General features: G+C 42.3%; 1 long non-coding RNA gene across 1 annotated transcript; it reads right to left on the bottom strand.

Moving 5' to 3' along the window:
- Positions 1–765: 765 nt before the first annotated feature.
- Positions 766–23550, bottom strand: LOC121033774 (uncharacterized). Its single transcript, XR_005792119.1, has 3 exons — positions 23540–23550; positions 22515–22520; positions 766–933 (listed from the first exon to the last, which is right to left on the bottom strand). It is a non-coding gene; the product is annotated as an uncharacterized LOC121033774 (long non-coding RNA).
- Between the last annotated feature and the right edge of the window lie 1172 nt (positions 23551–24722).

Genomic DNA, 24722 nt, shown 5'->3' with positions numbered 1-24722 from the left:
CAAAAAAAAATACAATAAATATAACCTACAAACACCAAAGGATAAATTTAAAAAAGAAAACAACAAAATCTATATGAAAACAGCCAAAATCTTTTTTGTTGCACATAAAGTAAGACCTGAGATAATGGAGAGAAACTATGTGTTTCTGGATAAGGATAAATAATATCATATAAATATCAGTCACTCTAAAAATTAGTAAGCATATGTAATTTTAATTAGATGATGTTTTAACTTGACTACAAAAATTTTAAAATTAATATAGCAATAAATATCTTCAATAACAACAACAACAAAAAGACAACGTGGATTAGTGAAGAAGGAAATATCTTTTCCCACATATTAGAAAATTGTATAAAGCCATATAATTAAAACCATATAGATATCACCCAAGAATAACCAATCAATCACAGAAAAAGAATAAAGTCAAGAAATCAATGAAACTCTATATTAAATATATATGGAAAAATAGCATTATAATTCCATAAAATATAATATTTTATCAATAAATACTGCAAACAATTATTATTCATTTGGGAAGAAATACAATAAGAGTGCATAAAACATTTAAATATTTTTAAAAATCTAAAATATTAGAAGATAAGTTAAAGTTTATTTATTTTTTTAAGTTTTATTTAAAATTTTTAATGTTTATTTTTGACAGAGTGAGAGAGAGAGAGAGAGACAGAGCATGAACGAGGGAGGGTCAGAGGGACAGGGAGACGCAGAATCTGAAGCAAGCTCCAGGCTCTGAGCTGTGGTTGGCCGCCAATTCATGTTAGGGTTAGGAGGTCTGCTACTAGGAGTCAGAATAAGCATTGGCTTAGTGGTCGAAACATTATTCCTTGTTGTTTGGAGGTGTGTAGGGTTGGGATGATTGCTAGGATTAGGATGGAGAGTACTAGGGCTAAAAAAGGCACAGAGCCAGATGTGAGGCTTGAAGTCACGAACCATGAGATCATGACCTGAGCCGATGTCCGACACTTAACTGACTGAGCCACCCAGGTGCCCTAGAGTATATTTATGCCTTTCAGTGACAAAAATGTCGTAAGAAATGAAAGAAATGAAAGAAATTCAGAACACATTAAAAATAAATTTGACTGTAGTGTATTTGTGTTTTTTAAAAGGCTAAAGCTATAATAAAATGGAAAGAGCATTTGAAATATACATGACAAAGATTTGTTATTCTTAATCTGTGAATAGTACCTCGAGACCAACAGGAATTACACAGATCATCTAATAGAAATGTGGGTAAGATATTTTAAAAGGCAATTCTCAAAAGATGAAAAGCAAATTACTAATAAACATAAAAGGCTAGTCAACTTCTTCTACAAGTCACAATAAGAAACCACCTATGGGCTTTGCAATTTTTAAATGATATAATTCAGAATTGGTGAGAATGTGAAGAAACAGGCCTTTCTAAACATTGGCTAGACTGAGATTTGATTACATCAGAATGGAAGCTTCCCATAAACCTGAAAAGAGGTTCCTTTTAGAATTAATCCTCTCATACCAGATGGGTTTCTTATTCTACTGAATTGTATAAATGCCCTAATCAGTAGTACAAATATTTGTTTCTTATTTAAAAAAAAAAAAAAAGCAATCAAAGAAATATAGGTTCCAAACAACTCTGAGGAACTGGGTTCCAATGCCTTGCAAGAATCATATCAACACCAACAGCCAGTGGTTGCCATGATTAATACAAAAACTAATCTAAGACATCCTCAGAGGGATGGAGGGGGCTATGTCAGACTTGTCACCTGAGATTCAGCTTTGAACTTGGAGATGTATCTAAGTTGAGCACATTATTGCAGTCAGAAAAACCTAAATTTTAGACCCACTTTGGCCTTCTCTATGGGAAAGACTAATGGTTTCTATTCCACAGCAATGTTTGAAATTTGAGATGACAATGTACAGAAATAAGATATGCACATGTTATTGTAATTTAGATAGAAATAATCTTATGAATAATAAATATTTAACACATTACCTGAACACACAGTTCTGAGGGGTTCATGTATATTAACTTGTTTAATTCCTTACAATTGCCCTGCGAAATAGTTACTTTCGTTATCTTTATTCTAAAAATGAGGACACTGAGTTAAAGGGATACAAAGTAGCTTCCCTAGGGCAAAAACGCACAGAGGTCCAAAGCTGGGATTTGGTGCCAGATTTAGAGGCCTTCATCCTCTATTGCTTTCCCACAGTTTATGGACATGAATCCGTATTTGTTGTATTTTGCAGAAATTATGACCTGAAAATTTTTTGTAATTACATTTTATCATCTCTTCCCTGTCTACTAATTGAGATTGTATTTGTTCTACAATCTATCCCAACTTTCACATTGAGATCAGATTTCCCTGTTTATTGAAATTCTATAATACACACACACACACACACACACACACACACATTTATTTTTTTTAAATTCATTAGTTAACATACAGTGTAGTATTGGTTTCAGGAGTAGAACCCAGTGATTCACCACTCACATATAACACCCAGTGCTCATCCCAGCAAGTGCCTTCCTTAATGCCCATCACCCATTTAGCCCATCCCCCACCCACACTCCCTCCAGAAACCCCCAGTTTGTTCTCTGTATTTCAGAGTTTCTATGGTTTACCTCCATCTCTGTGTTTATCTTATTTTTCCTTCCCTTCCCCTATGTCCACTTGTTTCTTAAATTCCACATATGAGTGAAATCATATATTTGTCTTTTTCTGCCTGACTTATTTTGCTTAGCATAATACACTCTAGTTTCACCCTGTTGTTGCAAATGGTAAGGTTTCATTATTTTTGATCACCGAGCAGTAGTCCATTGTGTGTGTGTTTGCTTGGGGGGGGGCATATCTTCCTTATCCTTTCATCAGTCAATGGACATTTGGGCTCTTTCCATACTTTAGATATTGTTGATAGTGCTGCTAGAAACATTAGGGTGCATGGGGTGCCTGGGTGGCTCAGTCGGTTAAGCATCCGACTTCGGCTCAGGTCATGATCTCACGGTCCATGAGTTCGACTCCCGAGTTGGGCTCTGTGCTGACAGCTCAGAGCCTGGAGCCTGCTTCGGATTCTGTGTCTCCCTCTCTCTCTGCCCCTCCCCTGCTCATACTCTGTCTCTCTCTGTCTCAAAAATAAATAAAAACATTAAAAAAAGTTTTAAACATTAGGGTGTATGTGCCCCTTCAAATCAGCATTGTTGTGTCCTTTGGATAAATACCTAGTAGTGCAATTGCTGCGTGATAGGGTAGTTCTGTTTTTAAATTTTTGAGGAACTTCAATACTGCTTTAAAGAGGGGCTGTACCAGTTTGAATTCCCACACACAGTGCAAAAGCAGTTCCCCTTTCTCCACATGGAAATTCATCTCCACATTAAAATACATTTTAAAATCTGTCTTTCCCCAAAGTATCCAGGCACACATTATTTTATTGAGTTTTGCTTTATTGTGCTTCACAGATACTGTGTTTTTTTTTTGTTTTTTTTTTTAACAAATTAAAGGTTTGTGGCCACCTGGCAACAAACAAATCTATTGGTGCCCTATTTCCAACAACATTTTCTCACTTTGAGTCACATTTAGGTATTCTTGTAATATTCTTGTAATATTTAAAACTTTTTCATCGTTGTAATATTTGTTAGGGAGATCTGTGATCAGTGATTATGACTCGCCGAAAGCTCAGATTATGCTTAGCATTTTTTGGCAATAAAGTATTTTTTAATTAAGGTGTGTACTTTTTTTTTAATGCAATGCTACCACATCTAATAGACTACAATGTGGTGTTGGAGTGACTTTTATATGTGCTGGGAAACCAGAAAGTTCATTTCACTTGCTTTGTTGTTACTCACTTTCTTGTGGTGGTCTGGAACTAAACCCACAATATCTCTGAGGTATACCTATATAAATTGCAAACTCGACCGTCAAAGTCAACGACATCAAACTTTGAGCCCTTCTGAGAGCTGTCACTTGTATATATGCCTATTCTCTCTCTACTCTTTTCTCCAAGAGAAGGACATCCAGTGGCTTCCATTTGATGGAAGAGGAAGGTGATGCTCATGTGACTTCATAAAACAAGGGAAAGAGTGGAGGGAGGCAGGCAAACATTCAGCACAAGATTCTTTTGTCATTGTGGTTTGCTTTTTCTTTTGTTTCGTTTTCCTTTGCTTTGTTTTGTTTTGCTTTGCTTTAATTTACCTCAACAATTCACCACTGCATAGCACATATGATTTAGTTGACAGAAATTTGGTTTGCAGAGTTCTTCAGGAACATACCTTTGATGGCATGAGGCAAAGCTGTGGAGACACTTTCAGTAACTGAAGAAGAAAATAACCAACTTACAGATCATCGATGCCTTTGCTTTTGTGTCTCCTCCCCCATTTGGCACTTTTTCTGCTCATTAGTTCTTTCCTCCTGAGGATGAATAAGATCAGAAGGAAGATCAAGTCCAAATCAGTCAATTATGTCCACTTGTCAGCAACCAAAAAAAAGGATGAAGGCCTGGTGTGCGAGGATTCAGAGACAACTTGAGGGATTATTTGTGGATTTCAATTACCCAGTACTTCTCTCTCTATGAGCATGAATTGAGAATCCAGTTTCCCTGGATTCTGGAGCTGGATCACATCTTAAGGAAAATCTTGCCCAATGTTCATATTGTATATGAGGAAACTCAGGATCAGAGAGGATCATTTGTCTGCCCCTTGACACATAGCTTGCTAATGGCAGATATGGTGACCCCCCAGATATTCAGCTTTCTCTACCTTGTAGTTTCATGAAAAAAATTCTAATCCCACGTTAGTCACAGGGCAATTTCACTTAAAATAATACATTTTAATATATTATATTATATTATATTATATTATATTATATATTATAATAACTCCAAAAATAGGTAAAGTCTCAAAAGAAGCAGGGTATGATGGGAAAACCCTAGGAACCATAGGGCTTAGGTCTAATTATGGCTTAATGCTGTGTGTAATTGTTCTGTTATATTGGGCAGATGCCCTAACTTCTCTGGGCTTTCGTTTTCTCATCTACCGAAAAAAGATAATTCTCCCTGCATTGCCTATCCTCACAGAGTTTTGGAGAGGGTCAAAGAATATAAAAATAATAATAAATTAATGGGAATAGCTGGGGAGCTGTCTATAGAGTGCTGAGTGTTCAACATGCATCATCTCGTAATCCTTGTGACAGCTTTATGACTCAGGCAATGTTGAGGAATTGGAAACTAAAGTCCAGCGAGGTTAAATAATGTGTTCAAGGTCACATGGATAATCACGTGGGAAATATTTTGTTAATTCCAAAGTAGATCACAATATGTGTGTGTGTGTGTGTGTGTGTGTGTGTGTGTGTGTGTGTGAGGCAGGGGGGCTGCCTCCATTGGTGCTGAGACAGGCGATGTTCCCTGTTGTGAACACGACACCTGCCATGGATTCTAACTTCTGGTTCACCTGAACTGGAGGCAGCACCTTGAGAAGCAGTTGAGGATATGACTTCTCAAATGAATCAGAGAAGAGTGTGGAAGATCTGCATGGCTAGGTGATCCTTTTAGATTTTAGCCTGGGGAAATAGCTAACCATGGACCAATTTTGGGAACAGGGATGGTATCCAAGGTACCATTTTTGAAATATCAACCAGATATCCGAACCTAAGACTGATGGACGTGTGTGTGTGTATTGCGGGGGGAGGTATTTAAATAAGATAATGTGTTTGAAAGCTTTGAACATCGTGAGGACCCCACGCATGATTCTTTGGCTGCCTTGAGCACATTTCAGGGTGAGTCACTAGAGAATAAAGGAAAGGAAACTGGGATGGGATTCTCTTTGTTCGAACAAATATCTGTTAACAGCATTTTTCTAGATGATTTACCTGTTATAGGTTGTCAGATTGGAAAGACTTCAGAAAATAAAACTCCATCATCCATCTTAATTGTGAGATGGGTTTTTACAATTGTGAGATGGGCCCCTCCCTCCTTTGCCCAGCCTGCTTCTTAAACCCAGAGCCATGAAGCATTTTCTTTTTAATGTTTATTTAATGTTTATTTATTTTTGAGAGAGACAGAGACAGAATGTGAGTGGGTTAGGAGCAGAGAGAGAGAGAGAGACACACACACAGAATCCGAAGCAGGCTCCAGGCTCCGAGCTGTCAGCACAGAGCCCAACACGGGGCTCGAACTCACAAGCCATGAGATCATGACCTGAGCTGAAGTTGGACGTTCAACTGACTGAGCCTCCCAGGCACCCCCGTGAAGCATTTTCTGATAAGAACCCAGGCTTCTAGGAGGATTTAGACATCGCTCACATTGCCATCCTGATAGCCATTCACTGACGTGTTCTCCCAACAAATATTCGTTGAGTACCAGTGGCGTCAGCCACTGTGCTGGGCATGTGACTACTACGCTGAGTAACACAGATTCTCTGCCTCTTCAGGGAACTAACCGCTAGCATGGAGCTGGATGTGTATATGGACGATCAATCACTGCCTAGTGTGGAAAATGTCTCCCTGAAAGCTAACTCTGGAATGCTGCCTGTATTGCAAATAAAATTTCACTGGAACACACCATGGCTATTTGTTTACATATCGTCTGTGGCTGCTTTCAAACTACGACGTCAAAGTTGAGTAGCTGTGACTGGGAATGACCTGCAGAACCCCCTCCAGAAGGTGGTTCCAGGCTCTGCTTTAGGGGACAGAATGCCTGTCACAGAATTGGGAAGGGGGTAGTGGGTCGGTACGTACTAGCTCTTAAGCCCAGCTACACAGTAGAATCATCTGAAGAACTTTTCAAACATTGATTCCTGCCTTCAAAAAGGCTTGAATTCAATGGTATGACAAGTAATGGTATTTTTTTTAAACCTTCCTAAGGTGGCACAATCTTGGGATGTCAGTATGAAATCAGGGTAGAGGAAGACTCTTCTAGAAAGTGACATTTTGACCAGTGAAGACCTGACATATGAATTAGCACGGACCAGGCCAGAGAAAGGGGGTGAGTGTTTTCTGGAGAGACAGAGAAGCAGATGCAGAACCCTGGGGCAGAGAGTGTAGAGCCCATGTGAGGAACGTCAATTAGATCTATAGGAGGGGGAGCTGGCAGGGAGAAGGGGATCTGGAAGAGACAGCAGGGAACAGATCATGAACATTTTTATAGATCTTGTCAAAAATGTTTGGAGTTCATCTTAAAGCAAAAAAGCATGGAAAGTATGTAACTAAAAAATCAGGGAGGGAAACTGAGGCAGGTTGAATTTGCATGAGAATAATGTTAGCAGGTGTATGGGACTGAGATGGCCTGTGTCAGGGAGGGCCGCAGGTGTAGTGCTGTGAGGCAGGATGGAGACACGTTGTCCTGCCTGCAGTCGTGCTGTGGGAGGCAGTGATGGGAACCTGCCATCACTCAACAACTTCTGGCCTCAGCTCTCCTTTGCCCTTAAGAGCAATCTGGCCAAGTCTTATTCCCACAGTCTACACTATGCCGCTCGAGGAGGGGACCATGGTCTGGCCGCCTTACACCTTCCTTTCTCTCTTTGTGTGCCCGGCAGAGCACTTTTGTACACAGGAAGGGCTGAAGATTAATCTGTCGCACAACAAATCTCTCTTTTTTCGAGTAAGGAAAGTGATGGAACAAGACCACGAGGCCACCAGCCACGGAGCCAGAAGCAGCAGCGGTGTGACCTGACATTTCCCAGAAAATGGTGTCCTGGGAAGCTGTCTACCCTTGTGAACGCTCAGGTCAGGATGCCTGGCTTCTGCGGCCTACACACTGTACAACCACCAACAGTTACCTTGCCAGAGGTGCTACGACAAAGTGCAGTCAAACTGGACGGTGCTAATGTCTGTGCATCGTCAGGCAAACCGGTGTCCCATGACGCTTGGCTTGCACTGGGAACAATTTAGCGATTAGTCGCAGCAAATGTCTTCCATCCCTTAATTTGTTCTCCTTTCTTGGCTAGCTCTTATTTTCCAATATCATCATTTGCCTTTGTGTCTCAACCAAAGATCCAAGGTGAACGCCTTGTCCTATTGAGAATTTCACATCCCTCCTTCTATTGGCGATGGATCTCACAGGGTAGTGTTTGAGCAAATAATTTTCCTTACCTCTTACGAGCTCTGCTTTCCTGCTACTGAAGCCTGCATGAAGGAAAGAGAATAATTTATGCTATTTTTTTTTCAACGTTTATTTATTTTTGGGACAGAGAGAGACAGAGCATGAACGGGGGAGGGGCAGAGAGAGAGGGAGACACAGAATCGGAAGCAGGCTCCAGGCTCTGAGCCATCAGCCCAGAGCCCGACGTGGGGCTCGAACTCACGGACCGCGAGATCGTGACCTGGCTGAAGTCGGACGCTTAACCGACTGCGCCACCCAGGCGCCCCATAATTTATGCTATTTTTAAAGAAGAGAGTTAGATTTCCTCTCTTCTTCTTCTTCTTTTTTTGTTTTGTTGTTGTTGTTGTTGTTGTTGTTGTTGGAGAGATCTTAAAACACCGCAAACTTTGGGTAGCTGGGCTGGGCCAAAGCATTCTCTCCTCCTGCTGGTGCACACAGCCACTGCTTAATTTAGAGTGATTCCTAAGGCAGGGGGGATCATAATGCAGAGTTCATGCTGTTAGGAACCATCACTCTGCTTGGAGACATATGTAGCCACAGAAGGCTGAACAGATCACAGTAGCTTAAGGCTCTGGAAGATAAAAGGGCTGGTATTGTTGATAGGGACCCTAGAGAAGGCTCACCACCTGTGCACACACCCAGAAGCTTTCAGTGCTCCCTTCCTCCCTCCCTCCTTCCTTCCTTCCTTCCTTCCTTCCTTCCTTCCTTCCTCACTCCCTTATTCTCTTTCCCCCTTTCATTTCCTCATCAAAACTCACGTGAATCGGGGGCGGGAAAAGGAGATGGTGGATGGGAGAATGTATCAATCAGACCTCACAGATGTAGTTATCATTTCACATATCCATGCATGAGGCATGAAGTGAACACATCCTCTTTTTCTTCTTTCTTTTAACATGGAAAATCCTGAAAACAAAATGCCTAAATGAAAGTGAGATGCTATGTGGTTTAAAGAACCAACACCCTGAATCTATAGACAGACCTCGGTATAAAGTTGGATTCGAACCCTGTGTAGATGTGGGTGTTGGATTAAGCTTTCTGCAGCCCATAAGCAATAATCTCTAACTTTGGGGATTCTTGGAAGATTAAATATCATCATAAAGATTAAATGCCAAGTGCAGTTATCGGTACAAATAGGGGCTCACAAATCCTGCCCGGCTTCTAGTTTTCATTTATAGTTGTGTAGCCTCAGGAAAGTCACTTGAGCATGTTAAACCTCACCTTTAAAGGGGGGGCTAATGATGTGCACCTGACAAGACTTTAAAAGGATTAAATAAGGTATCACATTAACTTCTCTGTAATTTGTAACGTGCTGTATAAATGTGAGGCATATAATTATTATGCACTTTGTTAGTGTGTGTGTGTGTGTGTGTGTATGTGTGTATATATACATATATATATATATACATATATATATATATAATTTATGTCAGCAGGTGGCAAACAAACACCCTATGGGCAGAGAAGAATATGGCAGTCACTGTCCTAGGAACTTTTAAATTACACGCTCTCTAATTATTACAACCACCCTCTGCAGAACGTAAGATCATTTTTATTGGATAGATAGTGAAACTGGGTCATCAGCAAATGACTGCTAGCATTGATTCCACACTTACTTTATCCTAGCCGTTGTTCTACAGGCTTTACATACATTACTTCATTAATAGTAATGGTCTCATCAACCGCCTAGTGTAAGAACAGTCATCCTCATTTTTTAGATGAGAAAACTGGGGTACAGAGAAACAAAGTCACTTGTGCAATGCAGCTGGCATATGATCAAATAAGATTTGAAGGCAAGCAGGTGTGTAGTCTGCAGTCTTACCTATAATATTGTATGGCAAAGTAACGACTTGGTTATAGGAGTTCATTTCTCTAGCGTATAGTTGCTGTGCTCTCTTGAAATTAACTCGTGAGACTATTTCAGGAGATACAATGGCATTTGTATTTATTGCATTGTTTCCAGAGACAAGGAATATATTATTTGCTTGAATAAATTCTTTTGATATAAATAGTACCATTAGCACAGAGGTCACTTACTTCACCACCTTTCGTCAATATCACTCTTTTTTTTTTAATTTTTTTTTTAACATTTATTTATTTTTGAGACAGAGAGAGACAGAGCATGAACGGGGGAGGGTCAGAGAGAGAGGGAGACACAGAATCTGAAGCAGGCTCCAGGCTCTGAGCCGTCAGCCCAGAGCCTGACGGGGGGCTCGAACTCACAGACCATGAGATCATGACCTAAGCCGAAGTCGGCCGCTTAACCGACTGAGCCACCCAGGTGCCCTGTCAATATCACTCTTAAATTGGGTCTGTAACCTGCGCTTGTACACTTATGCATCAATTTATTAATATATATGTACTCCCATAAAGCTGGACTGCTGCTTAATGATTCTTCTGTGCAGGAGGCAACAATCAGAAGACATACTAGTCTGCTCTCCAGAAATAATTAAAAAGTGATGTGAAATAATTACTGCCATCGGCTTGCATTCATAATATCCAAAAGTCTCTAAAACTCTGAGAGCCCAGATGGCTAGAGCTTTCCTATTGCTTCTTTATATTTTCTAAGATACATTTTGCCTCTTCGGTGAGTATCCCCTAGACCTTAATAGAACCAATTACTCTTAGATCCTTATTTCTCTAGCCAGCATCCTGATTGACAGGACAACTTTTAAAGGATCAGCAGGGTAGAAATAAAGCATGAACAAGAGATGGTAAAAATTTGTGAACACAGAAGGAAATACTTAGTCCTGGGGTGTGTTTGTGTGGAAGTGTGTATACATAGACTTTATATCTGTGTGCAACATATGTGCATATATATGAGCACTCGTATACCTATATGATTTAGAGTTACTGTCGCTTGTGAGAGAGTAAAAGGATATGTTTCTTTTCTAAGATACATCTAGGAGATGGGATTTGTCGCAAATATTAGTTTTTTAGTAAGATAAGTTTTTGCATGACATTTTGTATTATCCACCCACAGTGACCTGCCAATTTGTTGAAACGATTCAGCTTTACCAATTTTCTCCATCACATCTGGGTTGGAAGTCTCGAGGGTCATTTCTGCGCGTCTGCTGACAGGCAGATCCAACAGAAGGAAACAAGCCTTTCCCCCAGTTTGACGGCTGCCTCCGTCCTTCACCAACAGTAAACCGGGAGGCCAGGGTGTCTAATTGAGAAATTGTGTGTCAGCAAAGGATTATGTAAAGTCAGGGGGACATATTTCATCCCGCTTTCCACTGCTAGCTACCTCTCTCCCTTTTCCTACAACAGATTTTCCTCTGGCTTTGAAAGATGCTAATGGAGCGTTATTAGTCCAGGAAGAAAATTGCCCTGGAGAATCATAATGACTTTCACTGCTGTGGCGACATCAAACCAGACCATTTAAGAATAATGGGGTTTTAGTTCCTGTAGGGGGAGTTGGGTTGGGGAGATAAATAGCAAGTGAAAGTCCCATGACACGTGAGCCGGAAAAGGAGGACAGCTTTGGAACTTCTTTGGTTGCCTAACTTAGGTGTGCGGTCGCCCCACAGCTCTCCTGACATCTGAGATTTGAAGAAGGAAATTAAATATTTAAGGCTGACTTCAGCTCTTTCCTACCCTTTCCCCGGCTTTAGGAGGTAAAAGGCTCCACCGAGAAAACACGACACAACAAAACAAAAAAACCTCTGCACTCCTCTGTAAATTTCAAGCCTTTAATTTCATATTTATAACCAGTTTTTCTAGAAATCGTTAAGAACCAATACCTACACAGCTGGCTGGGCTTTATAATTTGGTAAAACACAAACACAAATAGAAAGGTTAGAGATGGGTTGTTTGGTGTCCAAAATGTGATTATTTTTATACCATTAGGAGACCCATACTTGGAATTCTTAGTACTTTCTTCATCTGACCGACCAAACCACTAGAGAGCTGGTGTGTGCAGCTTTTAGGGCATGATAATGAAGCGGCCACTGACACACATTTAAGGGTGTTTTACTCACATGAATTCTAAGATGAGTGATGCCGAGCCAATGTCTTAGCTCAGGGCAGGAGCAAGATAAAGATCTTCAGATCAACTGTCCAGGCCCTGGAGAACAAGAGAGAGCCATAGTGAGGGAGTCAGAGAGAGAGAGAGAGAGAGAGAGAGAGAGAGAGACAGAGACAGAGGGAGAGACAAAGACAGAGAGAAAAGAAACAAATGGCTTTGGAGTGACACAGACCTTGGTAGCTAAACACTATCTCTTCTCCACATTTGACTGTGGGTGAAAGACTGGTTATCAACATCGTGAGCTTTGGAGTTCCACAGACCACCATACTTGGAGCCTTTGGCTGTATGATTTTGGTCAAGTTACAGGACATTTCCGTGGTACCATTTTTTAATCTGTCAACCTTAGAGAAGTCATGAGAGAACTAAAAGGGATGCTGTTCAATTGTTGCATTTGGCACATACTGACTCTAGTGATATCTGGCATAGGCACTCACTTTTTTTATTGAAAAAAATATTATTAAGCCTTTTGAGCTCCTTCCACACCTCCCATCCCCAACACATGAAAGCGTATGAGGTCAAAACTCAATCTGAAGTCCGTTTGAATCCAAAGTTCAAGTTCGTACCACCTATAGATGCTCAGTTTGGGTCCAGACCCACAATTTTCACTGTCTGACCTTTACAAGTATCTAATTTTTGTTGAATCAGTTTATGTTATAAATAGGAATAGTAAGAGGAAAAAGTCTATCTTCATTTGGGAGTTCTCAACAAATCTGTCAAATTTTATTTTCTCACATCCCTCCGGTTTGCCAAGCTTCCATGTTGACTCTCCCCCCTTTGATAGTAGAGTTCCTCTTAACAACAACAAAAACATATATAAAACATACAGAAAAGAAAAAGAAACTACAAAAGACCCCTACATTCTCAACATCCAGCTTTCACATATTAATCGACTCCACAAATGTCGATATGAATGAGCTGGGGTCCTGGGATGTGGTTGGCAACCAAACATGCAAATACCTCTGCTCTTGTAGAGTTTGTATTTGGCAAATAAAGTGGCTGTATCTGTGTCAGGGATTTTTAAAGAACTGATCAGTTGCAATTATAGCTGGAGTCACCAGCCCATCCCACATTCTCCCCCTGAGACTCCTGGGGGAGCCTTGCAGCCCCAACTGAATGATTTTGAGTGATAGTGTGGGTCAAGCCCGATCCCCTCTCATTAGACTTGGTAGGCATTCTTCCATTTATGTGGACTTTCAGAGACACGTAACAATCAGGGGTGTTTCAAATGAAGCTCTATGAGTTCAGGAAGTGCCTAGCAGCCATCCCGAGGTGCCCCTCTGGATCACTCCACTGGAAGTTGTGAAGATCAAAAAAGAGGATGTGTTTGAAAGATTAATACACTGTAAAATATCCCACAAATACTTTACATCTTTCTTGCATTGGTCATCTGGTAGGTACTGCCCCACGTTATCTGCCCCACATCTGTCTCCAGAATCTCACTGCTTCCTCTACCACAGGGGCCATCTTGACCAACCCTGGAAAGGCTCCTAGAGAGTTGCCGGAGGCCATGGCCAGGAGTCTTTGGCTCCTCTAACTGTATCTGGCCTCAAGTGGAGCACGTGTCTCAGGGCAGGGTAGAGAACCCGACTTCCCAGAAGGTGCACAAAGGTGTCAGATGATGCAAGTCAGAAGTGTTAATGTGAGTCAGGGCTGAATTCTCTGAGAGGCAGACTTTACCACACGCGGCAGGAAACAGAAGGGAATCGGCAGGTCAATTCCTGTTTGAACCCTGCAGTAGGCATGTCAGTGCAGGGGCTCCTGCATACCTGTGTGAAAATGCCTCTTCTTGCTGAGCACTGGCTCTGTGACCTGGAGGGGGGCCAGCTGGCAACTGCTTCCCCTGTCACCCTGCCCCCTTTCCTTTACCTCTCCTTCTGGGCACCCTGCCCTTACAGCTCCTAGTGAAATGTCAGAGAGCTAGGCTCACCTCGGGCTGAGGCCAGGAAATCGGGGCTACTCATGGTTCCTCCTCTACCTCCTCTTCTTCATCTCCTTGATCCCAAATGCCCCCACTGTGGAAAAGAGTCAAGAAAGGTCACAAAGCCGCCGTAACAAGAGCGTCAAATGTTCCAGAATGCCCTCTCCTGCATGGTGCTCTCAGCGTGTCTGGTGGTCTCAATGGGCTGGTGTGTTCGAAAGTGCGATCAGTGCATCCCCACCTTAAAGATGAGCAAACCGAGGCAGACGAAAGGAGTGAGAAGGAAGGGGTGGCAGAGAGGAACTAATACAGCTTCACCCTTTTGTGCTCAGATTTTATTCAGAGGAAAGACCGTGTGACCCGGGTTGAATCGAGTGAAGGGCCGAAAGCCTTTTGGTTTGGTCTGTAATAACATTTATCTTCCTCATTAACACACTGATTCCTGTTTCTAATTGCCCTTAGTGAACACCACTAAGGATCGTCTCCAACTGTGATTGCCCTAATTCTGTCCATCAACGTTCTTTCTCCTGCAGCAATGTCCACATTGGTTTCCTCACTCCTCACCCCCATCCCTCAGTCCCCCTCTACTCTGCAGCCAGAGTGTGTCAGTCAGCTCCGGCAGCTATACCAAAACACCACAGATTGGGGACTCAGACGACAGATACTCATTTCTCGCAGCTCTGGAGGTTGGAAGTCCAACACCAATGTGATGGCTGATTAGGTTCCTGGTAACAGTTCTCTTCCTGGCTTGTAGATGGCCGCCCTCTTGCTGTGTGTTCACATGGCCTTCCTTTGTGCACATTCAAAGGGGAGGGAGTTAGCTAGTTTCTCTTGTTATAAGGACACAAATCCTATTGATACTTGCCCCATTGTTACGACAATGATTATAGATTATATTTAATCTTTTTTAAATGTTTATTTATTTCTGAGAGAGAGCAAGAGGGAGGAGGGGCAGAGAGAGAGAGAGACATAGAATCTGAAGCAGGCTCCAAACTGTCAGCACAGAGCCCGATGTGGGGCTTGAACTCACAAACTGTGAGATCACGACCTGAGCGGAAGTCGGAGGCTTAACCGACTGAGCCATCCAAGTGCCCTCTGACCTAATTTAATCTTAGTGACTACTTTAGTTGCTTATCCCCAAATAGAGTCACATTGGGAGTTAAGGCTTCAACACATGAATTTCAGGGGGACACAGACATTCAGTCCAATTCTACCCCTTGCTTCTCAAAATTCATGCCTTTCTTGCGTGCAAAATGCACTCATTCCATCCCAGCAGCCCTCAAAGTTTTAATTCATTTCCTTAGCAGCTCTAAAGTCTAAAGGCCAAAGTTACATCTAAGTAGCATTGAAATCAGATGTGGGTGAAATGCAGGCTACACTTCATCCTGAGGCAAAATTCCTCACCAGCTGTAAACCTGTGAAATCAAAGTTATGTGCTTCCAAAATACAATGGTGACAGAGGCATAGCACAGACATGATTTGTCCAAAATGGAGAAATCAGAAGGAAGAAAGGGGTGATGGGTCCCAACCAAGCAAACATCTAGCAAGGCAAAGTCCATTACATCTGAAGGCAGGAGAATAATTCTTTTTGTTTCAATGCCCTGCCCTCCAGGCCCACCGAGGTGGCAGGGTCATGTCCCTCCATAGCTCAGTGGGGTGGCTCCTACCACTGTTGGTGTGGCAAGACAATCCAGCCCGTGTGGCACTGGGCCTTGGCCTTGCTCCTTAGGCCCTGGCTGGTGGCATTCTAGTCCCTGAAACTGAAGAGGGCCTACACTTGTAAACCAAGGAGAAACCAGCCCTAACCACCTGGCCTTTGGTGGAGGGGTAGCCCTGCAGGTCTTTGGATCGCCCTCAGGGTCCTTCTTTCCTTTTTTGGGAGGATTAGTCATATTCCCAACTGAATAACCATGTTGTCTGGTCCTGTAGAATCCCAGAAGTTAGACAGCTTTCTTTCATTCCACCCCATATGTTCTGTTCCTTTTAGTTCCTGCTTGCAGAGTATCTGCTACTATAATCCTGTCTGTCCTGTCCATTCCTCACTTGTGCTGAGATGGTTGATCAGGTGATTAAATGTGTGTTCCATATCCACATTAATCTCTTTATCAAAAGGTTGTTCAGCCACACCCTTAATTTCTCTTCAGAATAAACTTTCTCTCTCTCTGTCTGTCTGTCTCTCTCTCTCTCTTTTTTTTTTTTTTTTGCAGTAAGATAGGCTGAGAATTTCCCAAATCTTCAAGTTCTAGTTCATTTTGCTTCCCTATTTTTCCAATTTATTTCTCTCTTCTCACATTATGATAGGAACAGATAGGATTCAGTAAAAAGAGAGGTAAAGATAGGACCTGAGGTCCCTGGATGGAGAAAAACATATTTTGGAACAATGCTACAAGTGTCTGAGTCTCACCACAGACAATCCCCTCAGATGTAAGGTTCCTCTTAAGAATGTAACAGATACCACCTACTTCCCTTCAGGTTTCTCTCAGGAATTTGATTAAAGACCTAAAAATAAGTCATAGACCATAAAACAAAGGACCCACAAGAAATGATACGTCCGTAGACCATCCCTCATACAATGGAAACAAGCCAATCAGGAAAGGACAAGAGCTATCAAGGCAATGAAGGTAGGACCTGAGAAGGAACAAGAGGGAAGGGAAGGGAAGGGAGGGCTGACCAGAACCTGATAAAACAAGGACCCTTGCTCATTGTCAGCAAGTATTCACTTTTGAATGCCCCCTCCGTGTAAAGAGACTTTTCATACTATTCTTCATTCCTAATCTTATACTCTAATAAACTTATGCCTGCTGCTCATTTTCTGTCCACCTCTTCATTCTTTGAAGTGGTGAGATAATGAACCCTGGGTAATGAGGTAAAAAATCCTGCAACAACATTTTACTATAATAATCAAAAGGAACCACAATGATCCTTCAACACTTGGCTTAGAAATGTTCTTAGCTAAATAGTTAATCGCCTCGCTGACAGGTTCTACCTTCCACAAAATGCCAGAGCACAACTCAGCCACTTCGTGATAGGGATTGCCTCGTTTTCACTTTCCAATAAGCTGCTCCATGTGAGACCTTACTAGAAAGGCTTTTAACATTCATATTTCTACCAACAATCTCCTTATAGGAATCTAGGCTCTTTCTAGCATGTACTTCAAAACTCCTTCAACCTCTGTTCATCACCCAGATCCAAAGCCACTTCCACATTTGTTACAGCAACACCCCACTTCACTGGACCCAAATCTGTGTTAACTGGGGTTCTGTGGAGAAAAAAATAGAACCAACAGGACATATACGTACATACGTACACCTACACACACACACACACACACACACACACACATAAATAGTTGATCCTTGAACAATGCGGGGGTTAGAGGTATTAACCCTACACATCATCAAAACTTCATGTATAACATTTGACTCTCCAACAACTTAGCTATTGATAGCCTGCTGTTGACCAGAACTCTTACTGATAACATCGTCTATTAATATACATTTTGTAGGCTGTATGTATTATATAACATATTCTTACAATAAAGTAAGCTAGAGGAAAAAATGGTATTAAAAATCATAAGGAAAAGAAAATACATTTACAGAAATGTACTGTCCTTATTTAAAATTTTCTTTTTTAATGTTTATTTATTTTTGAGACAGAGAGAGACAGAGCATGAATGGGAGAGGGTCAGAGAGAGGGAGACACAGAATCCGAAGCGAGCTCCAGGCTACTAGCTGTCAGCACAGAGCCCGACGTGGGGCTCAAACTCACGGAGTGTGAGATCATGACCTGAACCAAAGTTGGATGCTTAACCGACTGAGCCACCCAGGCACCCCGTACTATCCTTATTTTAAAAAACTGTATGTAAGTGGACCATGTAAGTGGTAAGTTGACCATGGAGCTCAACCATGTGTTGTTCAAGGGTCAACTGACAAGGGTCATTTTTCTATAAAGAAAGAACTGGAGAATTGGCTCATGTAATATTACATATTATATTATTTTATTATAATATATTTATTATTACGTCATGATAATATATTATTATAAATATATATTATGTGTAAATATAAATTATATATGTATAAATTTAAAATATGCATTATAATAATATATTATATACACTTAAGTAAAGAATTAGAGAATTGACTCATGTCATTGTGGAAGCTGACAAGTGACAATCAGACGTCTTGCAACTGGCAATCCGGAGACATGATAGCATGGTTCCAGGCCGAGGGCTGGCAGTTTTGAGACTGAGGAAGGGCCAGTGTTTCAGGGAAAAGGGTAATAGAAGACAAAACCAAAACCAAAACCAAAACAATGTCCCAGCTGAAAAGCATTGATCAACCATTAACTGAATGACTTCTCAAACACAAGTCCATGGTGTTATGAGTTAAATTGTGTCCCTCACCAAAGACATGCTGGGGTGCCTGGGTGGCTCAGTCGGTTAAGGGTCCAATAAGAATTGGACCAAGAGAGGTTTCAGCTCAGGTCATGATCTCACAGTTTCATGAGTTCAAGCCCTGTATTGGGCTTTGCACTAGCAGCCAGGAGCCTGCTTCAGATTTTCTCTCTCCCTCTTTCTCTGCCTCTCCTCTGCTCATACCATCTCTGTGTCTCTCAAAATAAATAAATAAAATTAAAAAAAAAAAAAAAGGCATGCTGAAGTCTAGTCCCCAGTATCTTAGAATGTGACTTTGTTTGGACTAGAGTAACTGCAAATGAAATTGGCTAACATGAGGTCATACTCATGTGGGCCCCTAACCCAGTATGACTGATTTCCTTATTAAAAACATAATAATACAATGCTGTGAAAAGAGACAAAGGCACCAGGAAAGGCCATGTGAAGATGGAAGATTGGAGGGATGCATCTAGAAGCCGAAGAACATCAATGATTGCCAGCACACCGCCAGGAGCTAGGAAGAGGCAAGGAAGGATTCCCTTCCACTTTAATGGGGAGCAGAGCCCTGCTGACCCCTTCATGTCAGACTTCCAGCCTCTGAAACTGTGCAACAATAAATTTCAGTTGTCTCAGGATACTCACCCAGTCTGTGGCACTTTGGTACAGTAGCTCTGGGAAACTATTATACCTGCTTATAAACATTGAATGACCTTCCATGATGAAGAGAATCAGGTCCACCCAATAGTGAATCCTTCAAGGCTTCCTCACCATTGGGCACTGTCTTCCATGGGAAGTTTTCTCTCCTTGCAACCAGTCAAGGGCTGGCCACAGAGGCCACTTCACTGTTGGTGAAATCAGCCCTGGATTGTCCTTGCTTCAGTCTTGATCCCACCCTTCGGCTGGCAAGTGGTCGAGTTTATCTTCTCCCCTCCCACTCTTGACAGCTCACCATTCAGAATCTTATTCATTCTCCACAATTGAGATTAAATAATCTCACCTCTAGGAAAAGTTCCCTGCTGCCTCTAATTTAGTAAGCAGTTTAGTAACTGCTCCGTCTATTGGTAGTTTTACAGAAAATTGCCATTGCCTTTAATTTGTACTCCTCTCTTCCTACTTTATTTTATTCTAATATGTAGTTCCTAGGGCGTCTAGCAGAGAATCTGGCGCATAGCAAGTGCCCATGCATTTATTCAACAGATATTACTGAACACAATGTTCCAGGCATTGTTCCAAGACGGCAAAGTCTATGTTCTCATGGAACGTACTAGTGGAGGGTGGGGTGCAGGCAGTAAATAAACAGATACATGAATATATTAAGTTTTGGCATTGACAAGAATTACAAAAATATGAAAGAGGGGTTTGTGACAGAAGGTGGGTGGACAATGTGAGGCTTGGGGGCAGCACTAGATCACAAGTTCAAGGACTTCTATACTTGGGAGGTGTTTCTGAGTGGAGACCCATGACAATGAGGACCAGCAAGTGTAACCACCTGGAAGTGCATGGCGGGCGGTGGAAAGAGGAGCCCAGGAGGCCTGGGTGGTGGGGCCCAGAGGCAGAAGACGGTAGTGATGCAGAACTTTTAGTGGGTCATGGCTGCTCAGGGGTCTTAGAGGGATTCTTGGCCAAGTGGAACAAGCGTAGAGAAACCTTAACTCAGGTCTGGAGAAAATAGACAACTTGGAGGGAATCAGAAATCTCTTACCAGCGTTCTATGCATGTTCCTCTCAAAAGTCACAGCAAAGGGGGCGTCTGGGTGGCTCAGGCAGTTAAGCCTCTGACTTGGTTTTGGCGGTCATGATCTCGTGGTCTGTGAGTTCGAGTCTCGCGTCGGGCTCCACGCTGGCCTCACGGAGCCTGCTTGGGGTTCTCTGTCTCTGTCTCTCAAGGGAAAAAAAAAAGGTATTTGTAGTATGACTAATTTCCTCTCCATTAGCCCCTGTCGTTCAGACTCAACCCGTAATGACTGAGCTTCTATCACAGGCCTCACCTGGTCTTGTTTAGCTCTCAGACTGGCAGCCACGTGTTTTCTCCGGCGGTTTTGGTCTGGCAGTTTGGTTACCCTGTAGCGACTGAAACACCCTGTGCCTTCATGCAACAAAAGTGTCGGCGTTTGTTTTGTTGTGTTTCTCCCTGCTCATGCGTTTTGCCCATCAGAGAGTGCAAAGGGCTGTGTTCTACTCATGCACCAGGCAGGTGAGGTTGCTGTCTCAGCACAGGTCTGTCTGCCACCTTGGTCCCCGCAGTAGAGAAGGAGAAGCACTGGGGAATTGCACTTGCTTGTCACACTGTCACTGTGGAACGAGTCACATAAGCGAGGCCTTCCCTAAAGGCTAGGGAGCCAGGAAATGTCAGGGAGCGAACACACTGTGCGTGAGCCCTGCCATTTCTGCCCCCACACACTCACTTTGCAAACAAGTCGATGAGGGTCCCTGTAGGTTAAATGCCTCGTTCGAAGTCACAACCGACAAAGTTATCCCACCCTCTCCTGTCTGTCTCTCTCTCTGTCTTTCTCTCTCCGGATGCACACATTCACACATACGTATCTCTCGGGTGATGTACATACACATTTACATACACATACACACATTTGTATGTGTGTTTGTATATATGTTTGTGATGTGTGTATTACGTATGTATTATATGTATTGTATATATTTACATGCATTTAAGAGTGCTGGTTGAGTGCCAATATTTGTCTTGTTAACAAGGGAATTGATATGCATTAAGGCTTTCCTTTCAGAAAGTTCACTAAAACAAACAAACAGAAACACAGCCTAAAACATGTTAACAGTGACTATATCTGAATGCTGACATGTATGGTGATTTTTATTTTTTCTTATTATTTTTTTACTTTTTCATAATTTGCTGCATTGTTCTGAGTGTTCTCCATATATGGTACTTAGAGCAAAACCAGTAAAGCTATTTTCATTAAAAATTAAAAATTAAGAGCTCTCTGAAGTTTACTGGCCATGACTCATTGCTGTTTTGGGCTGCAGACAGCTGAGGAATCATCAATAATTACACAATAGCTACACGGCCACCTTGCCATTTTTCTCCCAGTTAGAGTAAAAATAGAGAGCGTGTGGATGAATACCACCTTCGCTCCCATCTTTCTTTATACCACCATGAAAGTCTTCCCTTTCTTTCCTCCACTTCATTTCATAGCGCATATCACTGTTATTACATTATATTCCTACATTAGTGTCTGTCCTTTCAACAGAAAGTGTCATGGGAATAGGATTCCACCACTGTTTCTGACTGTGGTCTCCTCTACAGCTAGCAGAGCTCTTGGCACAGAGGAGATATTAGGTAAATATTTCGGAATGAATGGACGGAAGAAAGGAAGGAAGAAGCTTACTCTCCGGCTAATGATAATTCGTGGATTAGGTAGTCTGAATATGTCACACATTTAATCCTCCTAATTACTTTACAACAGTTATGACTGTCCACAGTTTACAGATGAGGGAACTGGGGATCAGAGAGAGTAGTCGTCACAGCAGGGGCGTGGTGTGGCAGCTGTGCTGAACTATGAGGTCCACAGTGTTTCTGTGTTTGTCCAGCTACTTAGCTTTTTCTGTCCCCAAGTCTCGCTGCCATTATCCAGCCCAGCCCATCTCCCCAGATCCTTCGGGCTAAGCCATGGCCTTCTGTAGCCAGTCTTCCAACTCACATGGGCTGAAGTCCTAGCCCCAGACCTACCCGAGAGACTTTGATTCTGCTTCCTGGTGACGGCGACAGCCCTCCCTTCTACAGACTAGCCACATGTCCCTCACCTTCATCTACCCTCCCGTGCCATGTGACATCTGCTGGTCCCTCTGACGTCCGCTAATCCATCCAGAATGACTTCATACACACTCCCAGCAAAGCTAAAGACATCTGATCCCTTCCAGTCCAGACCTGAGACTGACAAACTAATAAAAAATATGGCTAAGGAGGGAAGTCATAAAAATGACACACACACACGCATAGACGCATGCAATAAGCATTTTAATGACACGAGTGTTTGCCAAATTTTTCATTTAATGTCATATTCTTTTCTTTGAACATGAGCATTGTGATTGGCGTTCCATTTATTCTGCCTTGAAAACAACACACTCATAATGAGTCCTTTCCAACTTCGAATTCGCATTTCTTTCACATGGAGTGATGCCTTGCGCGTACCCACAAGTCAATCTGAGCATAGAGCTTCGTGTTTGTGATTTCCCTGCAGCCTTCAGGTTAGCTTCTTCACACCACGTTCGATATGAATATTTTTAGTGACCCATCTTTAATAAGGTTTTCAACTGAATTTTCAAAGAGAAACCAGCTTCCTTTTTACATTCACTTATACTAGTTTATTAAATTATGTAATCAACATAGAAGTACAATCATCATAAACAGTTTAGGGAACAAGCACTTATAACCCTTAAGAAACACATCGTAAAATAATATGATGTACTAGACAGTTGTGTAATTGTTCCCAGAAATTAGTGTGCCATGGCTGTTAGATATGCTTTACAAAAGGAATCAGGATCTGGGTTTAAAGTGTCTTCTGTACTAGATTTTGCCTCCCTAACTGTATTTCTCCCCCAAGTCCTGTTGCTGGGTATTCTCCCCAGTCCTCTGTGTGCCTGCTTCCCTACTAACATGTTGACTGTCTTGAGTCATTTCTCTGAGGACCCCTAAATCCTGGCAGATAAACCGAGATACCATATCGTCCTAGTCTTGTTAGACTCCTGGCTGACTCTGATTTTCCAGAAATTTCTGAGCCATATTTTTTTTACAGAATCCGATCTGAAATGCGCAAAGGGTGTCGCATACTAATTCCCATCCTGGTTGAGCGTGCTGAACCTTGAAGAGAGAAAGCACATTTAATTCAGATAAATGCATAGCTCATTCTCCCGCCCCCATCCAATCAGGCAATTACAGCACTGGGCCAGAATTTTCTTCCACATTTTGTACATAAAACATAATTCTGCCACCAGCTGCTCACCAACATTTTGTTGTCTCCTCAACAGACAACAAAATGACAAAACAGATCAGCAGAGGGTGATCTGCCAGCATAACCAATGAGATGCAACCCCCCTCCAGCCAGCGTGTCATTAGGAAGCTGTTTTCTGTTTCTAAAATAAACCCTCTGAAATCATTGCCTTCCTACATCTGTGCTCCCACCTAGGAAGGAGAGATGTTCTCCCAACTCACAGGTGCTGGGGTGTGTGGAGGGAGGCCAAGGGAGGGTTCTACATCAGTAGGAAGAGCATGGGGCCATTATCCAGGCTTAGAGAGTTGAGAGCTTATGCTTTCATACACGGCATTAAGAACATTTTGGTATTAGGTATCAGGAGTGTTTAGTAACAGGATCACCTGGCCTGGGAACCTATCTTCCGTCACATCAGTTCTATGCTTTTTTCCCTCCTGTTACTGATTTTCCTTCTGCCCTGACCATACCCTCCATCCACAGTGTATGATCGTCCCCCTTCCCCCTCTCTTCCAATACTCATTTAGGATCTAACTCAGTATAAGATGCTTTATATGTGAAAAAGGAAGGACACGATATTTCAAACCCAGAGATGGTGGTTGCTTCTGCCCTGAAGGGAGGTGGCATAATAATGTGGATATAGATATCACTATCTCCTCCCTTGGAAGAGACAAGGGGGCAGAGAAAAGGGAAGGAAATGTGGAATTTCCACCAGATCTCTGAGGGGCAAGCCTAAGATAAGGTGGTCCATGATATCCTGGGGCATATTAAAGAGAGGAAAAAACAAGCTTTCGGAGAGTGGTGGGGGCGGTACTGAAAATAGGCCAAGCGCCTTTAAACAGACAGTACACTGTTCTTGGCAATCCTTCCGGCCTGCTCCCAAACTCAATAAAGTCAGCATGCATCCACTCACCTTGCTGAGTTAGAATTTGTTGGGGCGCCTGGGTGGCGCAGTCGGTTAAGCGTCCGACTTCAGCCAGGTCACGATCTCGCGGTCCGTGAGTTCGAGCCCCGCGTCGGGCTCTGGGCTGATGGCTCAGAGCCTGGAGCCTGTTTCCGATTCTGTGTCTCCCTCTCTCTCTGCCCCTCGCCCGTTCATGCTCTGTCTCTCTCTGTCCCAAAAATAAATAAACGTTGAAAAAAAAATTAAAAAAAAAAAAAGAATTTGTTGGGGAGCTCAAAAGAACAGGACTGGGTGTTACTGGGTGGAATGTGTCAACATGTCAGCATAAGACATGGGTTGGCAGAACTCATTAAATTTAATTGAGTTTTAAGAAGGAAGGAAAGTATTTGTCTGCCTGTCCTCACTGCATCCCACGGAAATCACAGAAAGTCTGAA

This window comes from Herpailurus yagouaroundi, unplaced genomic scaffold, assembly GCF_014898765.1.
Source record: "Herpailurus yagouaroundi ecotype Mexico unplaced genomic scaffold, PumYag 28, whole genome shotgun sequence".
NCBI lineage: Eukaryota > Metazoa > Chordata > Mammalia > Carnivora > Felidae > Herpailurus > Herpailurus yagouaroundi.
This window is presented reverse-complemented; position numbering and strand designations above follow the sequence as displayed.